This window comes from Sceloporus undulatus, chromosome 2, assembly GCF_019175285.1.
Source record: "Sceloporus undulatus isolate JIND9_A2432 ecotype Alabama chromosome 2, SceUnd_v1.1, whole genome shotgun sequence".
Classification (NCBI taxonomy): domain Eukaryota; kingdom Metazoa; phylum Chordata; class Lepidosauria; order Squamata; family Phrynosomatidae; genus Sceloporus; species Sceloporus undulatus.
In genome coordinates this window covers 313,004,027-313,023,908 of record NC_056523.1, presented here as the reverse complement: position 1 = coordinate 313,023,908, position 19,882 = coordinate 313,004,027, and the positions used below count along the sequence as shown (strand labels likewise).

General features: G+C 43.9%; 1 protein-coding gene across 5 annotated transcripts in view; it reads right to left on the bottom strand.

Moving 5' to 3' along the window:
- The window catches only part of ALPK2 (alpha kinase 2), a 165,766-nt gene that overhangs the window by 107,056 nt on the left and 38,828 nt on the right, over positions 1 to 19,882 (bottom strand). Inside the window, exon 1 of one of the 5 annotated variants that reach the window (XM_042453900.1) lies at positions 14,881 to 14,987. The exons of 3 other annotated variants lie outside the window; for them this stretch is intronic. The gene's annotated coding sequence lies outside the window, so the exon portion shown is untranslated. Of the gene's footprint in view, positions 1 to 14,880; positions 14,988 to 19,882 lie in introns of those variants that run through there. One more of the 5 variants, XM_042453901.1, reaches the window with a different exon arrangement.

Genomic DNA, 19,882 nt, shown 5'->3' with positions numbered 1-19,882 from the left:
GCTTCACATAGAATGTTAAGAGGTTTAAATCTAATTATTTACCTTCCCTTAATCCAAATTGGTAGGATTCAGCAACATAGCCATGTTAGTCTGGAATATCAGTATGCAGTGGGATCTTGTAGCACCTTTAGGACTAGCTGAGCAAAAGATGTTGGAGATATAACATCTTCTACTCAGTTAGTCTCAAAGGAGCTACAAGATCCCTTTGCATACTTAATTTATATATTGGTTTTTTATGTTGATATTGTCATGAACCTGTGTCAAACCCCAGTGTTTCTACAGTAAGAAACCATTTTGGTAAACATTGCTAGTGCAACTGCAGCAGTCTGTACAAACTGAATGTACAGTGATTAAAGCTCAGATGTAAGAATAGCTGACTGGGACTCCAAAACTGGAATCTAAGGTCAGACAAATCCTATGTACAAGATAAATAAGAACAGCTATGTTTGATTGTTGTGTTCTCATACTGTGTCTGTATTCTTAGTAAAATAACATCTTGTTTAGTTTTACAGTATTGGTTACTTAATGTTTAGGGTAATGGCTTGCAGCATGCTGCGCTACTGTTTGCATATTTCTAAATTATTTCAAATGATTGTGCTTTCTTTGCACCCTGCAGATTGGAGAAGTTAGTTAAATTAACAGAAGGTTTTATATTATATTCTACTCTTGAGGCAGGCCTATTATATTTTAGATACCAGAGGCAAGGGTTTGAATTTGGCTCAAAATGGAGACAACTAGGCTTAATTTGCCTCTAAATAAAGTGTTCATTTTCTCTCCCAATCCCTAAAATACCTCTTATAGGGCATTTTATCTTCAGTTTTATAATATGCATGTTGGAATATTGAAATTAATTTCCTGTGGAGGAAGTAGGTGGATAAATGACTTCAACAGAACATACTTTTTGTCTTTGTGTTTTATATATTAACATTTTAAATTATTGCTTTAATATGGCATGTAAAATATTTAGAGCATATAGTGATAGTTACATTGTATTATCTCAACTGGATCAGTTTAACATGGCCTGATATAGATGATTCTTCTTACTCATTTTGATTTTTTAAAACTTAAGAGTATAGATTTCAATTTTTATTATTAATGAACAAGTTACAGATCACACATGTTTATATTGTTCATATTTTTCACTTCTTTCTCAGAATTTATATTCTCTTAATTTTATTATGGCTTATAAGTGAAATAAGTATCAACTTTTAATGATTTGATGTGTTATAGTTATTAATTAAATAAGTATCAAAGGTAAACAAGTCAATTTTCTGCATCAAAATTGACTTGTGTTATGTCTTCTCTTTTTTTATAGGTATAAAGATAGTTCTAGAACCAGAATCTCTGGTAGCAGTATCTGGCCAAATGGTGAAGCTGAGCTGCTGGGCATCTGGTTGTCCACTTCTTCATTATCAATGGTTTAAAGGGGAGAAAGTGGTAAATAAAATATATGATCCTCTTACTTGCCAAGATCCTGGGCCCTAGTGGTCTCACGACTTGATTCTGTAAACAGTCCTCCTGTCTGGTTACTTCCTTTTCTCACTTTCGTCCCTTAATTTCTGTCACCTAACATTCAAGGCTGCAAAGCTGAGGCAATCGCATATCACATGCCGCACACCTTCTGACCAATCTCTCCTTTGTTGGCTCCCTGCCACTGACTCCCAACTCCCTTTCCGCATCAGTTATAGAGCTCCTGCTGGTCGACCATTCAAAGCCCCTCCATGGATCTGGCCCCCTCCTTACTTATCAGATTTTGCTTTTCTCCTCACCTTGCCAACCAGGGCGCCTCATGTCTGGTTGAGTCAAGGTTTTCCTGTCTCAGCCCAGGATGTCCTCTGCCCCATCCCGGATTCGCCCCTTTTCACTCACCTGTCCCTCATCCTGAAGAGTCCTGGAACCTTCTTCCCCCACGAGCAAGAGCCATCCACTTCTTTAACCAGCTTCAAAACGAGTTTGAAGACATCCTGTTCAGAAAGCGTTCTGAGCATTGCATTAATTGTCGCTTACTATTTGTGTATGTTGTTTGGTTGCCTGGTTTAGTGAATCATTTCCTGTATTGCTATGGTAATTTTATATGATATGATCCTACTGAAGGCAAGGCCCTAAGCTCCAACCGGCCTCCTGGATAAAAGATGTAACCATCGCATTAAGAGCAAGCCTCGCCCTCCAGTCCATCTCCCCCCTGATCTAGGCCTCGAGGAGTAGAGAAAGAACTGGCTGGCCCTCATTTTCCTCTTCTTCCCTCCACCACTCCCTTCTCCTTTTGTGTCTGTGTCTTTTTAGATTGTAAAGCCTGGAGGACCATGGAAACTTAGTCCCAAATAAAAAGGATTGGTATGTACAGCGCGTGTGTAAATTTACAGCGCTTATATAATAAATGGTTAAAATACTAATAATAACAATAATAATACCGTGGGCAGCAAAAAAGAACAATATAATGGGTCCTAGAAGAGATCAAAGCCTGAAATTTGGCCTGGAGGGCAAAAATGAACTAAATGGGAGGCTGTCATATTTTGTGGTACAATCATGAGAAAAGCACAAATCCATTAGAAAAGACAATAATTGTAGGGAAGGTTGGAGGGAAGTAGAAAGAAAGGAAGACCACATGGATGCACTAAAGAAGTTAAGGGTATGAATATGCAAAGATTACGATGAAGAAATAGTGGAAACATAGAGGAGAGTGTTAGAGACATCTGTATCCAACAGGTCTGCCATGATCGAGATCAACTTTGAGGGTGGTTAACAACACACAAATAAGGGTGTTTCCTCGGGGCACACGAATAACAAGTTTTAGGTTGTAATAAGATAAAGATAACCATAAGGTGAGTTCCTGAGGTTCAGCAGTCTGGTATGGTCAGTGGGAGTTTTTAGATGTTCTCTGCTACAAGTTGATGTTTTGTTGACCTAACCTCAGTGGTTCTCAAATGGTGGGATAGACCCTGAGGTATGTGAGAGAGTTGGTTTAGGTGGCATGATGTGTATGCCCTGATACCCCCCCCTTCTCTTCCAAGCCTGGGGGCCTGTGAGCAGACCTGGGGGGATGACAGCCAGAGGCGCCCTCGGCCCCAATTGGCTCTCCATTCAGTGCAGGGACTGCGTCAAACAGACCACACCGCAGTCCACAACAACGTGCCACTGGCGAAGGAGCACTTTTTTCCTGTGTCCTTCCTTTGCACTGCATTTGGTCTGGGCTTTAGGTAGGTGGCAATGAACACAACTTAAGCCCTGTCTGACTATGTGCATCGTTTCTGAACCCCATGTCCTCAGATTGGCCAGAAGACAGCACTGTCTGGTCGCGTCTGTTTTCAGGACCCTTTTCTTCTGGATGGGAAGAAGGAAGGCAAGAAGGGTGCTTAGGCCTCTGCCTGAGGAGGAGGAAGAAGAGAGCCTATTGTCCCTTATGAGATGTTAAAATATAAATATACATGAATTGGATAAAAATAGTGTGCACTAAAAAAAAAAAAAGAAACAAACACATATTTTTATTCATATTTACTACATATCAAGCAGAGAGGGTAACGTAAATTAAAGGATTCACAAGGGGCAAAAAAGTTGTGAAGAACCATTTTGGCCTATACTGTAAACATTCAGTTTAGGAGCTTGAAATTCAGTATTTACTCATGTTTAGGCTCCTGCCAACCCAAATGAGTGCCCATTGTGGTCCATTGTCACAATTCAGTACTCTGACCTTACCTGTCCACGAAAGGAGGTAAATTTCTGGCTGATGTTTTCACACTTGGTAAAAATCTGAAGTCATTCAACATTTTGGCAGATGCATAGGGTATATAGCACAATAAAAAGTGAGGTTACACTTGGTGTGTCACATGGAATCATGACTCTGATTTCATGCAGATTACAAAGGTGGTGGATTTTTCCAAAACTGAAAAAAATAAATGTGTCTTCAATGAGTAGCTGAAGATTGTTTCCCCCACATTAACATAGGGTGACAATGTTTGACCTTCCAGATGATTTAGACTACCTGTATATTCAGTTATCATTGGGCCATGTTGGCTGGAGCTTATGTATGATGATATTTCCAACATCTGTGAGGATCAAAGATTCCCTACCTCTACTGTAGAAGTAAACTTTTCAGATATTTCATAATCATAGAAGGAGGTTCGAAGCGACCACAAGGGCCATCCAGTCCAACCCCCATGCCATGCAGGAATCATAATGCATCCCCGACAGATGGCCATCAGCACTCTGTTTTAATGACCTCTAAGGAAAGACTTCCACCAAACTGCCCCCAGGAAGAATGGTTGGTTCCTACTGTTGAACAGCCCTTACTTGTCAGGAAGTTCCTCCTAATGTTGAGGTAGAATCTCTTTTCCTGCATTTCAATCCATTGTTTTCGCTTGGTGTCTCCTGGAGCAGCAGAAAAACATAAGCTGGCTCCCTGCCGCATATGAGGGCAATCCCTTCAATATTTAACACGGGCTATGCATATCTACTCTTCTCTAATACCTTCTTTCTCCAGCTTGAAATATCCCCAGTCTCCCTAAGCCTTCCTCATAGGGCTTAGGGTTGTTCCAGACCCTTCACCATTTTAGTTGCTCGCCTTTGGAAACGTTGCCAGTTTTTCCACATCCTTTTTTAATTGTGGTACCCATGAACTGGGACCAATATTCAAGGGTGAGGACCTTTGACCAAAGCAGTAAGAGTTGGTACTTATTACTTCCCATGATCTAGACACTATACTTCTATTGATGCAACCTTAAAATGGCATTTGGATTGTTTAGCTGCCGGCATCAACACTGTTGAATCATGTTCAACTTGTGATCTACTTAATTCCCAATCCCTTTGCACACACAATAGTTTCATTCAGCACGGTTACCACATAGCCTGAAATATCTGTGCATTTACATTTTTCTGCACCTAAGTTGCATACCTTAACATGTGCTCTGTGTTGTTAATAATTCTATTTTTGTTAGCTTTAGCCCAGCTGTTACTAGCCTATTCATGGTCCATTTGAATTTTAGCTACTCCCCCTAATTTTGGGTGTCATCTGCAAATTTTGATGAGTATGCCCCCAATTCTGTCATCCAAGTCATGTGATTAAAGATGTTTTGAATACCACTGGGCCCAGGCAAGAGTCCTGTGGGACCCCACTGGTCACTTCTCTCCAGATGAAAAGGAGCCATTGTGTGAGCACCCTTGGGTTCGGCCAGTCAACCAATTACAAATCCATGTAAACAGTTTCCTTGTCAGCCACATTCATAACAGTGATGGTGAACCTTTACACACAGATGCCCAAAAACCACCCAGACCCCACTATTTATTGCAAAGTTACCACATCCCTCTAGCTTTCTAGTATGAAACAGTGGCAAACTCTGTGCTAGGGCAACAGAACGTGTGCCCAAGAGGGCTCTGAGTGCTATCTCTGGCACGTGGTGCCATAGGTTCACTATCACTGTTCTAAAAACTTGTTGTGCAAGGATATCATGGGGAACTTGTCAAGGCCTACTGAAATCAAGATAGACTAATCCACAGCATTTCCTTCATCTACAAGCGGTATTTTATCAAAAAAAGAGATCAGGTTTGTCTGACAGGACTTGTTTCTCTCTGAAACCCATGTTGACTTTTTGGTGATATTCTAAAAGTGACTCCAGTCTTAATAAGGGAGAATTATATTTTAGCTATTGCGCGCCCACACACAACACACACACACACACACACACAAGCTGCCTTGCGTCCCTGGGGAGACGTCCCTTAAAGGGATACCACACACACTCCCTGGCCACCTCTCTCCTCCTCTTTGCAGCCGGGCTTAGGGACTCTGCGTGAATGATTGTGTGGTTTTGGACTGGTGCAAAGGGAGAGAGAGGGCATTTTGGAAGTCCTCCTGGACAGGGGAGAGCAAGGGAGGACATGCTTGGGAAGGAGAGGCATGGAATCAGGCTGGCTTTATGGACCAGCCTCCTCCTTTTTTCTTCTCTCTCTCCTTCTCTCTGTGTGTGTGTGTGGTGTGTGTTGGAAAATCGGATCAAGGAAGGAGAAGGCAGTGGTTAAGAGTGCTTAGAGACCTGCATCCAAAGCCCAGGGTGGAAAATTGGATCAAGGAGGAGAAGGCAGTGGGATTAGTAGAATACACACAAACACACACACACATCCAGGGTTTCTATGTCTCCCCAGATTCCGTTTGGGAAAGAGAGAAGGAAAGGCTCTTTTCCCCCAGATTGGCTGTGCATCCACCCTCTCCTCTGTACAAATGGTGTTCAAGTGTCTCGCCTCACACAGAGGCGAGTTTGCCAATCCACTGGGGGAAGCCTTTAAGAGTCCTTTGACACGTGTAGGCGCTGAGGCGGCGGGACTTCAGGCGCTTAAAGTGCTGAAAAGATTAAGCGCCTGTAAACCATTAAAAAAATTAAAAATTAATAATCCTTACTCTTATCGAAAGACCACCGCGGACAAAGGGGGGAGGGAAGCAAGATGGCGATGGCAAGACAGATGGGGACAGAAAGAGCGACTCCCCGAGCCAGCCCATCGGCTCTGCTCCTCCATCCAGTTAAACCCGATGTCAGAGGCTGATTGTTCCATTTAAATACTCTGATTCCTGTCCCGAATTAAGGGAAAATTGTAGGTTCGACCCTTCTATTTGTTTACCCTGGTATATAAGCCCTTACACGATAAATAAAAACCCGGGTTAAGATCGGATCTTAGTGGGAAGATTGCGGGTTAATCTAGAACTGTTCTAGAGTTAATTCGGTTTCTAATAGGAACGCTATACCTTGAATTCGTTTGTAACCCGGAGTTTAAGCCAGTGAGAATGCCCCCCGTTGTCCTAACAAGCACAGTACTAAAGACATGGGGTTTTCCAATACACAATGTCCAGTTAATGTCTCTTCATAGTACAACCACCATCTCCTGTTAGGATCCTAAGACTACTTCTGTTTGCTATCTATTTTGACAGTGATAGGTCTGGGGGGCGGAGATGGGGCTCTCTTTCAATCTTTTCTTCTTCTTTAGTGCTCCAAAGACCAGTGAGATAATCAAACATAACCTTTGTGTTTTTTAATTAGATTTTCCTCTACTTTTCCAGGGAGTTTTTGTAACCGCTTAATAAGGCTTTATAAAAATTAATTAGTAAGCAGTGAACAGACAGAATAAAAGGAAAGGTAATGGTTTGGCCCCAGAAAAATTCCAAAATCCAACTGCTGTAAATTAGTTTATTATGCCAACAAAAGGACTGAAGTGTGTGTACGGATTTTAGAACATTTGAATATATTCACCAGGGAAATGTGACAAATGGAGGAGGAAAAGGGGAAGACTTAAAGTAATAATAGAATGCATTGACCGTAACAGCCCAGGCAGGCAACTCAAATAGTTATGAAAACAGTTAAGTTCTAAAATTCTAGTATAATGTCTGCTTTTGTATGCAGCTTTTGAAGCATGTATAATTAGCGTGTTAGTACTTTTATGGTGTCTTCTTTCACTACAAATTAAATAATGCAAGACCATGTGTGTACTGTTGAATTGTTGTGTCTAAAAATTTAAAGCATTCCTAATGAATGAGTTAAGTGGAGCTGAATATTCGTGAATGTAGTGTATATTGGTTTTGAGTGTTGGACTATGACACATACATACACACACAGTATGACTTGGTTTGTCATGTAGCGTTGCCCTTATGAAAAAAATAGACTGAAGATTATATTAAGGAAATGTTTGATAGAAATAGCTATGAAATTCATATTCATATTGGTTACAAGTACTGTAACAATCTTTGGAAGAGAACATGTTGTGGCTGGTACGGCTCTATAGCAATTGTATTGTTCCTCAAATTACTCATGCATATGTGAAAGTATTTTTGTTTGTTTCTACATTTTTTCAACAGTTCTCAGGAACTGAACAATGTTTCTCTCCAAGTAATTGGAGCCTGAAGGAAGTCAAAGCAGGAATCTTCTTCAACTAATTGGGTGAAAGAGGCTGTACTGTGCTAGAGCTACAGAATTGCTACAGACCCTGAACATACTGAGGCACTTCAGTATCTCAACCCTCCAAGTGAGTTTTTGGTTTTCAAGATCATCCATGCTACTTTGTTGGTCTTTGCTGAATATCAGTTTAAAGATGGACTACACCAAAGATTCCAACCTGGTGCTGTTCACTATAGTGAAAGTGGGAAATTCCAGACAGGTAAAAATAAACTACTCCACACTGTGGAATCACCTGTCACAAGGATGTGGTGATGTTTTCAACATGGATGGCGTTACAGAGGGGATTAGTAAAAATCATGCTACTAGTCGGAGAGTTATGCATCACACCTCCAGTAATCAAAAGCAAAAATATCTGTGTAGATCAAGTTGGTGGGAAATGTGAGAGGCAGTGTGCTTGGTTCATCTCATATTATGTGTGGGATTTAAATAAGCAGTGATTGGCTCGTGGAACAGTACATTGAAACTAGGCAGGCTTTGGTCTCATCTAGGATAAGCACTTACATTCTGTAGATGTGTTGGACTTGAATTCCCACTGTCACGACCCCAGCATGGCCATGCTGATGTGGGGATGATGTTAATTGCATTCTATCACATCTGGGATGTCACCCAGGGGTGGGGAACGCTGATACACTTTAAGTTAAAACATAAAAATAACATCCTCCAAAAACTTTGAAGACTTCTGTCCAGCAGGTAAAAAATCCACACCTACTGACAGGGAAAGAGAAGGCTCAGGTCGCTTTTCCATTTGTACAGTCAGCCCATCCATATCACAGATGGTTTGTGTCAGCGGATTCAACCATCCACAGCTTGAAAACTTTCCTCTCTCTCTCTCTCTCTATATGATATATATAATATATATATTAAAAGCAAACCTTGATTTGCCATTTTATATAAGGGACACCATTTTAATATACCTTGTATTTATAGGACTTGAGCATCCACAGATTGTCGGTATCTGTGGGGGGTGGTCCTGGAACCAAACCCCAGCAGATACCAGGACCCACTTGTGGTTCATCCGCAACTGTCCTGTTCTGCTTGAGCTACCCAGAGGTCTTCAGCTTTTTTTCTCGTATGGAAGGGAGCTTTAAAGTGCACAGTTAGGCTGCTTTTATTGTACTAAATAAATGCCAGGTGTTGTAGGCTAAGATTTCAGAGGAAGAAACTGGCAAAAAACCACTTCTCAGTATCCCTTGCTATGAAAACCTTATGAAATTCATGGGATTGCCAAAGTCAAACAGGTGACTTGAAGAGACATTCATCACAGCATGTAACCTAGTACTCTCAGTGGCAAGTGTAGTTAGCTTATATAGGTAACATTAAGTTAAAATTAAAGGCAGGGTTTTTTCAAAAGTAGTAAGCAAGCAGCTCCAGAAGCAAGTAAGGGATGTACAGATTGGCAGGACTTTTTTCTGCCACTTTCTCCCTGGATTTGTGGCTGACTGTAACTATATTAACACATCTATGTATGCACAAAGGATGAGATTAATAATAATAATAATAATAATAATAATATGGTTTTATTTATTAACCACGCCCAATGCACTGGGATCCAAGCGGTTTACAACAGAGGGATACGACAGTTTCCCTGCCTCAGGCTTACATCTGAAAAAGACAACAACACAAAGGAGAAGGGAATGGTTGGGGGGGGGAGGGGATCAGGTCCAGCATTCTTCTCTCCCTCTGAGGGCCTGGACCAAGGCATATGGACTGGAGGGTGGGCTCTTCTCCTTCAGGCTAGCCCTGGTTGGTTACTTATCAACCACAAACCATCAGTTGAATGTGGCTGGCATGTTCTCATCTTGTTTGTGATTGTATTGAAGAAGAATTAGTGTTTTCTGTTGCCCGCTATGTGGTAATACTGTGTATTCTATGTAGCATAAGAATAACGCGACTACTGTCTGAGAGAACAAATGGAACCGAATACTCTCTGCTGAATGCTATAACAAAGAAGGACAAAGTTTTCATTATTGTAATTTCATCACGTCACTTGGTGCCTCGGTTAACTGAAATTAATTCGTTTCCGCCATTCCTTTCGTAACCCGAAAATTTAGTAACCCGAAACATCGTTTTCCATTGAAAATACTAATGCGTTCTTATGACCTCAGACTGAACATGCAAGTCAAAACAAAGTTAGAATAATAGAGGCCTATTAAGCTAAGGTACCTCGATCAATACAATGCGAATACAAAGTTCCTGAGGCACTAAAGAGCTTAAGAATGTACTTCAGGTTCATGTCTAAGGTTTTTGTAAAGGATTAAAGAAAAAAAGTTTTTTTCTTATCTTTGCTGGGTCCTGGCATTCGTCAGAGTGAGGCAGTAAGGAGGAGGAGGATGGAGGGGGGCAGCCAAACAAACAAATGTTAAACCCAGACAACCAATTCAACCAATTTTAACCATTCAACCATTTAATTAAAAAAAATCTCATTCCATTAAGTTAAAAAAAATTCAACCATTTAACAAAGTTAACGCATTTTTTAATCAACAATTTTTTTTAATTTGGTGTTTGTTTGTGTTAAGGGTCATCAGCACTCTTTGCCCTGTCTTGATGACGGTTCTCCCATCTCCCCGCTTTTGTGTGAAGACTGGTCCAAGGATGTCTGTCTTTGCCGGGCCTTAAGCAGTGTTGCCTAAAATGGCTAAGGAGACTTATCAAAAAATGTGCATATGGCATGGCTGTGTGAGCACCTTCTCAGGTGGGATTGCTTCTCAACATAAGAAGACATCATTGTGGATTGCCGCAAAATGTCTTTAATTTCTGCCGTTGGCAAAAAATGCCCTCCGCCGCCTCCTCCATCTCTGGCCCCTGTCAAAATGGTATGCATCGTCCTCATCCACGCCTGAGTGTTGCATGGCCGCCATAGGCCTTGAGGTCCTCTGTTGTCAGGTCCTCACTGTGCGCCGTCTAATGAGTTCCTCAACCGTCCTCGTTGTCCACGTCAAGTATCCCCAGGGACTTTTTTTCTCATAGATCAATCTCATCATCTCTCGTCGTCACCTGGCCTCAGCACCCTCGTCTGTGACCTCGTCCAAGGAAGAAGCATCAGGCCACATGCTTCCTCCACGCAGCAATCAGGGTTGCGCTCTGTGATTATCCTGCCAGGCAAATCACCATCTTCAAGCACCGACGATTCAAAATGCTGCTTCCAGAACTCCTCGGCAGGTCAGCTTTAGTGTCTCGCCTGTTACAATCAAAACACCGCTTGAAGAGGTGCTTGGTGTAAGATCTTTTTGAAGTTGGGCAATGACCTGCTTGGTCAATGGTTTGTCAAAGGGAAAAAAAGGGTCACCGTGTTGGGCGGCATAAACTGGTACCTTGATGAAGGAAACTCTGCAAGGATGTCATTTTTCCAGGCCAGCGGGTGCGCGGAGCATGTGTCCAAAGGAGGAGGCCTTCAGGGAAATCGCTTCCTCCATGGTACCGCTTCCACGTCGGGGTCGAAGACACTGTTGATCCCTCCAACGAAAAGGAGCGTTGTGACCCATGCACGGCATTTGGAACGCCCAACATCACTGGCAACCTGTCCTTTTGAATGTTGTGTGCCTTGAAGGCCCTTGGATTTTTTCTGAGTGGTAGACCAACAGGGGCTTGATTCTTACAGTCCCCGCTGGCATTCGCACACAACGCAAGTGAGAAGCGGTCCTTCATAGGCTGTGGCCTGCAATCTCATCTCTCCTCCTGGGTGATGTAGGTGGCGGCGAGGCCATCTCTTCCAGAAAGTCCCGTCTCGTCGGCAAGTGAACACGTGCTGCGGGGACGTAGCCGTCCTCCTCCACATGGCCTGAACTTGGAATACAAATGCTTCGGCGGCTGGTGGTCTGCGCTGACGCCTCCGCCGTGACGGACGACAGAGTGGATCCCGTCCTCCGTTTGAACCTGTCAAACCGCCACGTGAGCTTTGAAGTCCGGGTGGCTGGCTCCGCCTGGGAAGAAGTTTGCCTTCGCCGGCCTCCTTGCTGGCCAGGTCTTCAAAAATGGTGGTGGCCTTCTCATATATGACGAGGTGGGTCACAGGGTCCCCGACTCGCGCCTTTTCTTAATCCAGAGGACAGCAGGCGCGTCCAGTTCCTCGTGCGTTGGTGTCCCTGCTTGGCATCGTGGCACGGCCACGCCTTTCGCAGGAGCCACAACGTCTTCTGATGGCCTCCTTCTGCTTGAGGACAGTGCCAATTGTCCGAAGGGTTTTTCTTCCAGACTCCTTGCAATGTCCACCAAGCGCAGCGCCCCTCTCATGCTTGGGCGATGATTGCCCTCTTGTCCCCCCAAGGAACAAGGGAGCCCCTCTTCCCTTTTTGTCAACCGCCGCGTTTTCTGTGGCTTTTCGTTGGGAGCCATAGCCTCAACCTGAAATGACAAAAGGCACAGGCCACTGAGCAAAGCCACATTGGAAACGCAACCCGCCACCCCCATTGTCACCCTCTCTGGCCCACATGGAGCCAAGGCCAAACGTGCAAAACCCACAACCCACAGCTCAAAATCATCCAGCCATGACCAAAGCACACAAACCAAACCCAAAGGCCAAAACCCCCAAATTGAACATGCAACCACCCCAAGGTCACCTCTATGGCCCACATCAATCAAGGCCAAACTTGCAACTCACATCCCACACTCTCAAATCACACAGCATGACCAAAGCACCCAGAAGCCAAACCCAAAGGCAAACCCCAAATCTGAACATCGCATGCAACCCCAAGGTCACGACTCTCTGGCCCACAAGGGGCCCAGGCCACTGGCAAAACTCACACCCCCACACTTTGAAATCATCACAGCCATGAGCAAAGCACCCCAAACCCTAACCCAAAGGCCAACCCCCCAAATCTAACATGCAACCCCATTGTCTCCTCGTGGCGCCACATTAGCCAAGGCCAAACTTGCAAAACGCGATGCCCAGGCACTTTGAAATCATCACAGACATGAGCAAAGCAACACCAGAAACCCTAACCCAAAGGCCCAAAACCCCAAAGCTGAACATGCAACCGCATGGTCCTCACGCTGTGGGCCCACATGGAGCCAAGGCCAAACGTTGCAAACTCGATGCCCACACTTTGAAATCATCACAGCCATGAGCAAAGCAACCCAGAACCCTAAACCCAAAGCCCAAACCCCCCAAATCTAACATGCACAAACCCCATGGTTCTCACTAGTGGCCCACATGGAGCCAAGGCCAAACGTGCAAAACTCCGATGCCCACACTTTGAAATCATCCACAGCCATGAGCAAAAAGCACCCCCAGAACCCTAACCCAAAGGCCAAAACCCCCAATCTGACATGCAACCCCATGGCTCACTCTGTGGCCCACATGGACCAAGGCAAAACTTGCCAAAACTCGATGCCCACACTTTGAAATCATCAACAGCCATGAGCAAGCAACCCCCAGAAACCCAAGAACCCTAGAACCCAAAGGCAAAACCCCCAAATCTGAACATGCAACCCATGGTCTCACTCTTGGCCCCACATGGAGCCAAGGCCAAACTTGCAACTCACACCCCAACCTTTGAATCATCACGCCATGAGCAAGCAATGAGCGCCAAACCCCAGAAGCCCAAATCGGAAAATGCAACCCCAAAAGGCCACAAACCCCACACTCTGAAATCATCACAGCCATGAGCAAAGAACTGAAGCAGCCAAACCCCAGAAGCCCCAAATCTGAAATGCAAACCCCATGGCCACAGCAAACCCCACACGCGGAAATCATCACGCCATGAGCAAAGCACCCCAAACACCCCGCACAGCAAATCTGGTCACACTGTGCTCACACCACAGAAGAAGGTAATAAATCCATACACCTACCTGTACAGGAATTACCTGATGGCAGTCTTGATACGAAGTGTACACCTGGCACTGTACACGTACATAACAAAGCCAGAACAAGTCCAAAGGCAGAAAGCCAGAAATCCAAACCATCTACTGGAACCACGAGTTAGAGTTCAGAAGCCAACGTGAACTCCTGTCCTCACAGACAGTCCCACAGGCCGACAAAAGGGGGCAGATCAATGGAAGGCCGGCTTTTGTTTCTTGCTGAAGCCAGGCCACCCCCCCCCCCTAATTTTTTCGTTAGCCAATCCAGATGATCAGCTTGATGTCTCAACAGCCAATCAATACGGCTAACGAAATTCAAAATTCGCGAGCCAAAAGCTAACCCCTAACCCAGCCCCCTTAGGCTTCATTAGCGCTGGAAAGCCTATAGCTGCACTTTGCAGCATTTGAATTTCGCGCCGAAATGAATTTCGTAACCGAAAAATATTTCGTAACCCGAAACAGTTTTTCCAATCAACTTTTTTCGTATCCCGTATCCGGAAATTTTCGTAACCCGATCATTTCGTTCCCCGAGGCAACAGTGTATTGTTTAAAGGTCCAAATCCAACAGTGTTTCCTCGCAGGGCTTCACTAGAAGGTGAATTAGTTTACACTTTGTAAACCACTTAGTACATCGGTAAGCGGTATAGAAATGTACTTGCTATTGCTAATATTTTAAATAATTTTGTCATAAAACAAAGTCTATGTACATTGAACCATCAGAAAACAAAGATATCACTACCTCAGCCACCCATGTGGATGATTTTGGATTTTGGAATATTTAGGATTTTGGAATTCCAGATAAGGGTGACTCAATTTATATTTCTTCCCACAGCATACGTTAAACACTGGTATTTGCTAGTGCAAGTTGCTGATGATGGCCGCCAACTTGGGCATCATTAAAAGCAGACTGGGCAAATTCTTGTCATACAAGGTTACTAGCCTTGTCATAGCCTTTATGGTTATAATCTACCTCCAAAGATTGGAAGCAGCATGTCTCTGAATACTAATAATGAAAGGGAGAAAAGACTACCGTATATACTCGACTATAAGTCGAGAAATTAATGCCCCAAAATGGACTCCAAAATCAAGGATCGACTTATGGAAGGGTCAATAGGTTTCTACTGCTGATTAGGTTAATAAAAAAAGTGCCCACCTTCCTCTGTGTCCAAGTAAACAGCTCCCCGTTTGAGTCCCGGCGCCAGCAGCCTCTCCTCTCTCTGCGAGAGAGAGAGAGAGAGAGAGAGAGAGAAAGAGTGTGTGTGTGTGTGTGTGAGAGAGAGAGAGAGAGAGAGAGCTCCTTCAGCCTTCCCTTGCAGCTGGAGCTAAAAGGAGCTACTGAGGAAAGGGAGAGGGATGCAGAGAGAGGGAGCATGCCCAGGCTTGGACCCTGTTTTACAAGCCATGGGTCTGGAAATGCTAGGCTTAAAAGCAGGGAGAAAGCAAGGGTGGTTGATGTCCTCCTTTTTTTATTTTGCTAGGCATGGGTCTGGAAAGGCTGGGTTTAAAAGCAAGGCTGGTTGATGTCTTCCTTTTTTTATTTTGCTAGGCATGGGTCTGGCAAGGCTGGGTTTAAAAGCAAGGCTGGTTGATGTCCTCCTTTTTTTATTTTGCTAGGCATGGGTCTGGAAATGTTGGGCTTAAAGGCAGGGAGAAATCAAGACTGGTGTCCTTTTTTTTTGCAAGCCGTGAGTCTGGAAATGCTGGGCTTAAAGGCAGAGAGAAAACAAGGCTGGTGCCCCCTTTTTGTTTTGCAAGCTGTGAGCTTGGAAATGCTGATGCAAAGAGGTATGTGTGTGTGTGTGTGTGTGTGTGTGTGTGTGTGTGTGTATGCACCCAGACTTGTTTCCCCATGCTGATACTGTGACCCTTATGAGAGGTTCAATGAGGGAGATGTAGAGAGGGAAGTGGTGCTTTGTTTCCCCCTTTAGATCTTTTGTAACATGGCCTCTACTAGTGCACGGGTCATATCAAAATCCATGATTTTGGCCACAAAAACTGCCCTCGACTTATACATGAGGTCGACTTATACATGAGTATATACAGTGGATCCTTGTTATACGCTGGAGTTTGGTTCCAAGATCCCCCGTGTATAACAAAATCCGTGTATGCTCAAGTCCCATTAAGTACAGTATAATGACATAGCACAATGGTGTCCCTAATAAAAAATGGAACATCAAGGTAAATTTATACTTTTTTGGAACATTTTCAAACCGTGTATGCTTAAATCCGTGTATAAAAAATCCGTGTATAAGAAGGGCCGACTGTACGGTATCAGCAGACCTCCTTGAACTGAAGTTAGCCACTGAGCGGGGAGGGGGACATACTTTGAAGTTGGCTACAACAGATGGCAAAACTAAAAAGGTGAAAATCTGGCACTTAGTGTGCTGTTGCCACCTGTTTTTCAAGTTAATTAAAATGCTGTAAGGGTGTCCCAGTTGGCAAAGGGGGCAAGCAAGACTGCATCCTTTCACTCTGTCTTTTCAAATTGTACGCAGAACATAATGAAAGAAAAGCAGACTTGGACACAGAAGCAGGAGAAGTGAAAATAGGAGGAAGGAACATCAGCAATCTAAGATATGCAAACAACACCATATTATTAGCAGAAAACATCGAAGAGCTAGACCAACAACTGAGGAAGATCAAAGAAGAAAGTGCAAAGGCAGACAAAAAATAATGACCACAGAGGATCTTCACAAGTTCAGCCTAGACAATGAGGATATAGAAATAGTGAAAGAGTTCCTATACCTTGGATCAAACATAGATCAGATCACAGACTGCAATCAAGAAATCAGAAGAAGACTGAGAATGGGGAGGGCAGCTATGAAAGAATTAGAAAAGCTTCTAAAGAGCAATGATATACAACTAAGCATGAAAGTTAGAATTGTACAAGCAATTGTATACCCCATTACCATGTATAGATGTGAGAGCTGGACAGTTAAGAAAATGGACAAAAAGAGAATAAATTCATTGAGATGTGGTGCTGCAGTCTTGGTTTTATCTTTGATTCTTCTCTGTTGTGTATCCCTCAGATCCAGACCACAACCAAGGCTTGTAGATTCTTTTTATACAATATTGCCAAAATCCGACCATATCTCTCTGCCTCTACTGCCAAGATCCTGGCCCTAGTGGTCTCACGACTTGATTACTGTAACATCCTCCTGGCTGGGCTTCCTCTTTCTCACCTCCGTCCTTTAATTTCTGTCCAACATTCAGCTGCACGCATTATCACATCCGCCCACCGCTCTGACCAATCTCTCCTTTGTTGGCATCCCTTCACTGACTCCCTCTCCCTTTCCGCAGTCAGTATAAGCTCCTGCTGTCGACATTCAAAGCCCTCCATGGACTGGCCCCTCCTTACTTATCAGATCTTCTTTCTCCTCACCTTCCCACCAGGGCCCTCCGTTCTGGTAGTCAAGGGTTCCTGTCTCAGCCCAGGATTTCCTCTGCCCCATCCCGGATTCGCCCCTTTTCACTCACTGTCCCTCACTCCTGGAACCTTCTTCCCCCACGAGCAAGAGCCATCACTTCTTTAACCAGCTTCAAAACGGAGTTGAAGACCATCCTGTTCAGAGAAGCGTTCTGAGGCATTGCATAATTGTCGCTTACTATTTGATGTTGTTTTGTTGCCTGTTTTAGTGAATCATTTCCTGTATTGCTATGTATTTTATATGTATTATCCTACTAGAGAGGCAGGCTAGCTCCAACCGGCCTCCCTGGAAGAAGATTAACCATCCATTAAGAGGCCAAGCCCTCCCTCCAGTCCATCTCCCCTGATCTAGGCCTCGGAGGTAGAGAAGAACTGCTGGCCCTCATCCTCTTCCCCTCCACCACTCCCTTTTCCTTTTGTGTCGTGTCTTTTTAGATTGTAAGCCTGAGGACAGGGAACAGTCCAAATAAAAAGATTGTATGTACAGCGCTGTGTAAATTTACAGCGCTTTATAAATAAAGGTTAATAACAATAATAACAATAATAATACCGTGGGCAGCAAAAAGAACAAATAAATGGGTCCTAGAAGAGATCAAGCCTGAAATTTCCCTGGAGGCAAAAATGACTAAATGGAGGCTGTCATATTTTGGGTACATCATGAGAAAGCACAAATCATTAGAAAAGGCAATAATTGTAGGGAAGGTGGAGGGAAGTAGAAAGAAAGGAAGACCACATGGATGCACTAAAGAAGTCACGGGTATGAATCTGCAAGAACTTAGAAGAATAGTGGAAAATAGGGAGTGTTAGAGACATCTTATCCACAGGGTCTCCATGAGTCGAGATCAACTTGAGGGTGGTTAACAACCACAAAGAAGGGTGTCTCGGGGCACACGAATAACAAGTTTAGGTGTAATAGATAAAGATACCATAAGGTGAGTTCCTGAGGTTCAGTCTGGTATGTCAGTGGGAGTTTTAGATGTTCTCTGCTACAGTTGCATGTTTGTGACCTACCTCACTGTTTCCCAAATGGTGGGATGAGACCCTGAGGTATGTGAGAGAGTTGTTTGAGGTGGGCATGATGTGGAGGCCCTGATCCCCCCTTCTCTTCCCAAGCCTGGGCCTTGAGCAGACCTGGGGGGATGCAGCCAGAGGCCGCCCCTGCCCCAATTGCTCTCCATTCAGTGCAGGACTGCGTCAACCAGACACCGCAGTCCACAACAGGCCACTGGCAAGGAGCACTTTTCTGTGCTCCTTTTTGCACTGCATTTGGTCTGCTTTAGGTGGCTGCAACACAACTTCAGCCCTGTCTGACTATGTGCATCGTCTGAACCCCATGTCCTCAGATTGGCCAGAAGACAGCACTTCTGGTCCGTCTGTTTCAGACCCTTTTCTGGATGGGAAGAGGAAGGCAAGAAGGGTGCTTAGGGCCTCTGCCTGAGGGAGGAGGAAGAAGAGAGCTATTTCCTTATGAGATGTTAAAATATAAATATACATGAATGGATAAAAATAGTTGCACTAAACAAACAACATATTTTTATTCATATACTACATCAAGCAGAGAGGGGCAACGTAAATGTAAAGGGATTCACAAGGGCAAAAAGTTTGAGAACCATTGGCCTATACTGTAACATTCAGTTTAGGAGCTGAAATCAGTATTTACTCATTTTAGGCTCCTGCCAACCCAAAGTGCCCATTGTGTCATTTCACAATTCAGTACTCTGACCTTACCTGTCCCAGAGGAGGGTAATTTCTGCTGTGTTTTCACACTGGGTAAAATCCAGTCATTCAACTTTTGGCAGATGCAGGGATATAGCACAAGTAAAAGGAGGTTCCACTTGGTGTGTCAGCATGAATCATGACTCTGATTCATGCAGATACAAAGGTGGTGGATTTTTCCAAAACTGAAAAAATAATGTGTCTTCAAATAGATAGCTGAAGATGTTTCCCCACATTAGCATAGGGGTGACAATGTTTGACCTTCCAGATGATTTAGACTACAGTACCTGTATCCATTTATCATTGGCCATGTTGGCTGGAGCTTATGGTAGGTGAATTTCCAAACATCTGGAGGATCAAAGATTCCCTACCTCTACTGTAGAAGTAAAACTTTTCAGATATTCATAGAATCATAGAAGAGTTCGAAGCGACCACAAGGGCCATCCAGTCCAACCCCCTGCCATGCAGGAATCAAAGCATCCCTGACAGATGGCCATCCAGCCTCTGTTTAAAGACCTCTAAGGAAGGAGACTCCACCACTCCCCCAGGAAGGAATGTGTTCCACTGTTGAACAGCCCTTACTGTCAGGAAGTTCCTCCTAATGTTGAGGTAGAATCTCTTTTCCTGCAGTTTGCATCCATTGTTCCGCGTTGTCTCTGGAGCAGCAGAAAACAAGCTTGCTCCCTCCTCAATATGGCATCCCTTCAAATATTTAAACGGGGCTATCATATCACCTCTTAACCTTCTCTTCTCCAGGCTGAATATCCCCAGCTCCCTAAGGCCTTCCTCATAGGGCATGGTTTCCAGACCCTTCACCATTTTAGTTGCTCTCCTTTGGAAACGTTCCAGTTTCTCCACATCCTTTTTTAATTGTGGTACCCAGAACTGGACACAATATTCCAGTTGAGGCCTGACCAAAGCAGAATAGAGTGGGACTATTACTTCCCATGATCTAGACACTATACTTCTATTGATGCAGCCTAAAATTGCATTGGCCTTGTTAGCTGCCGCA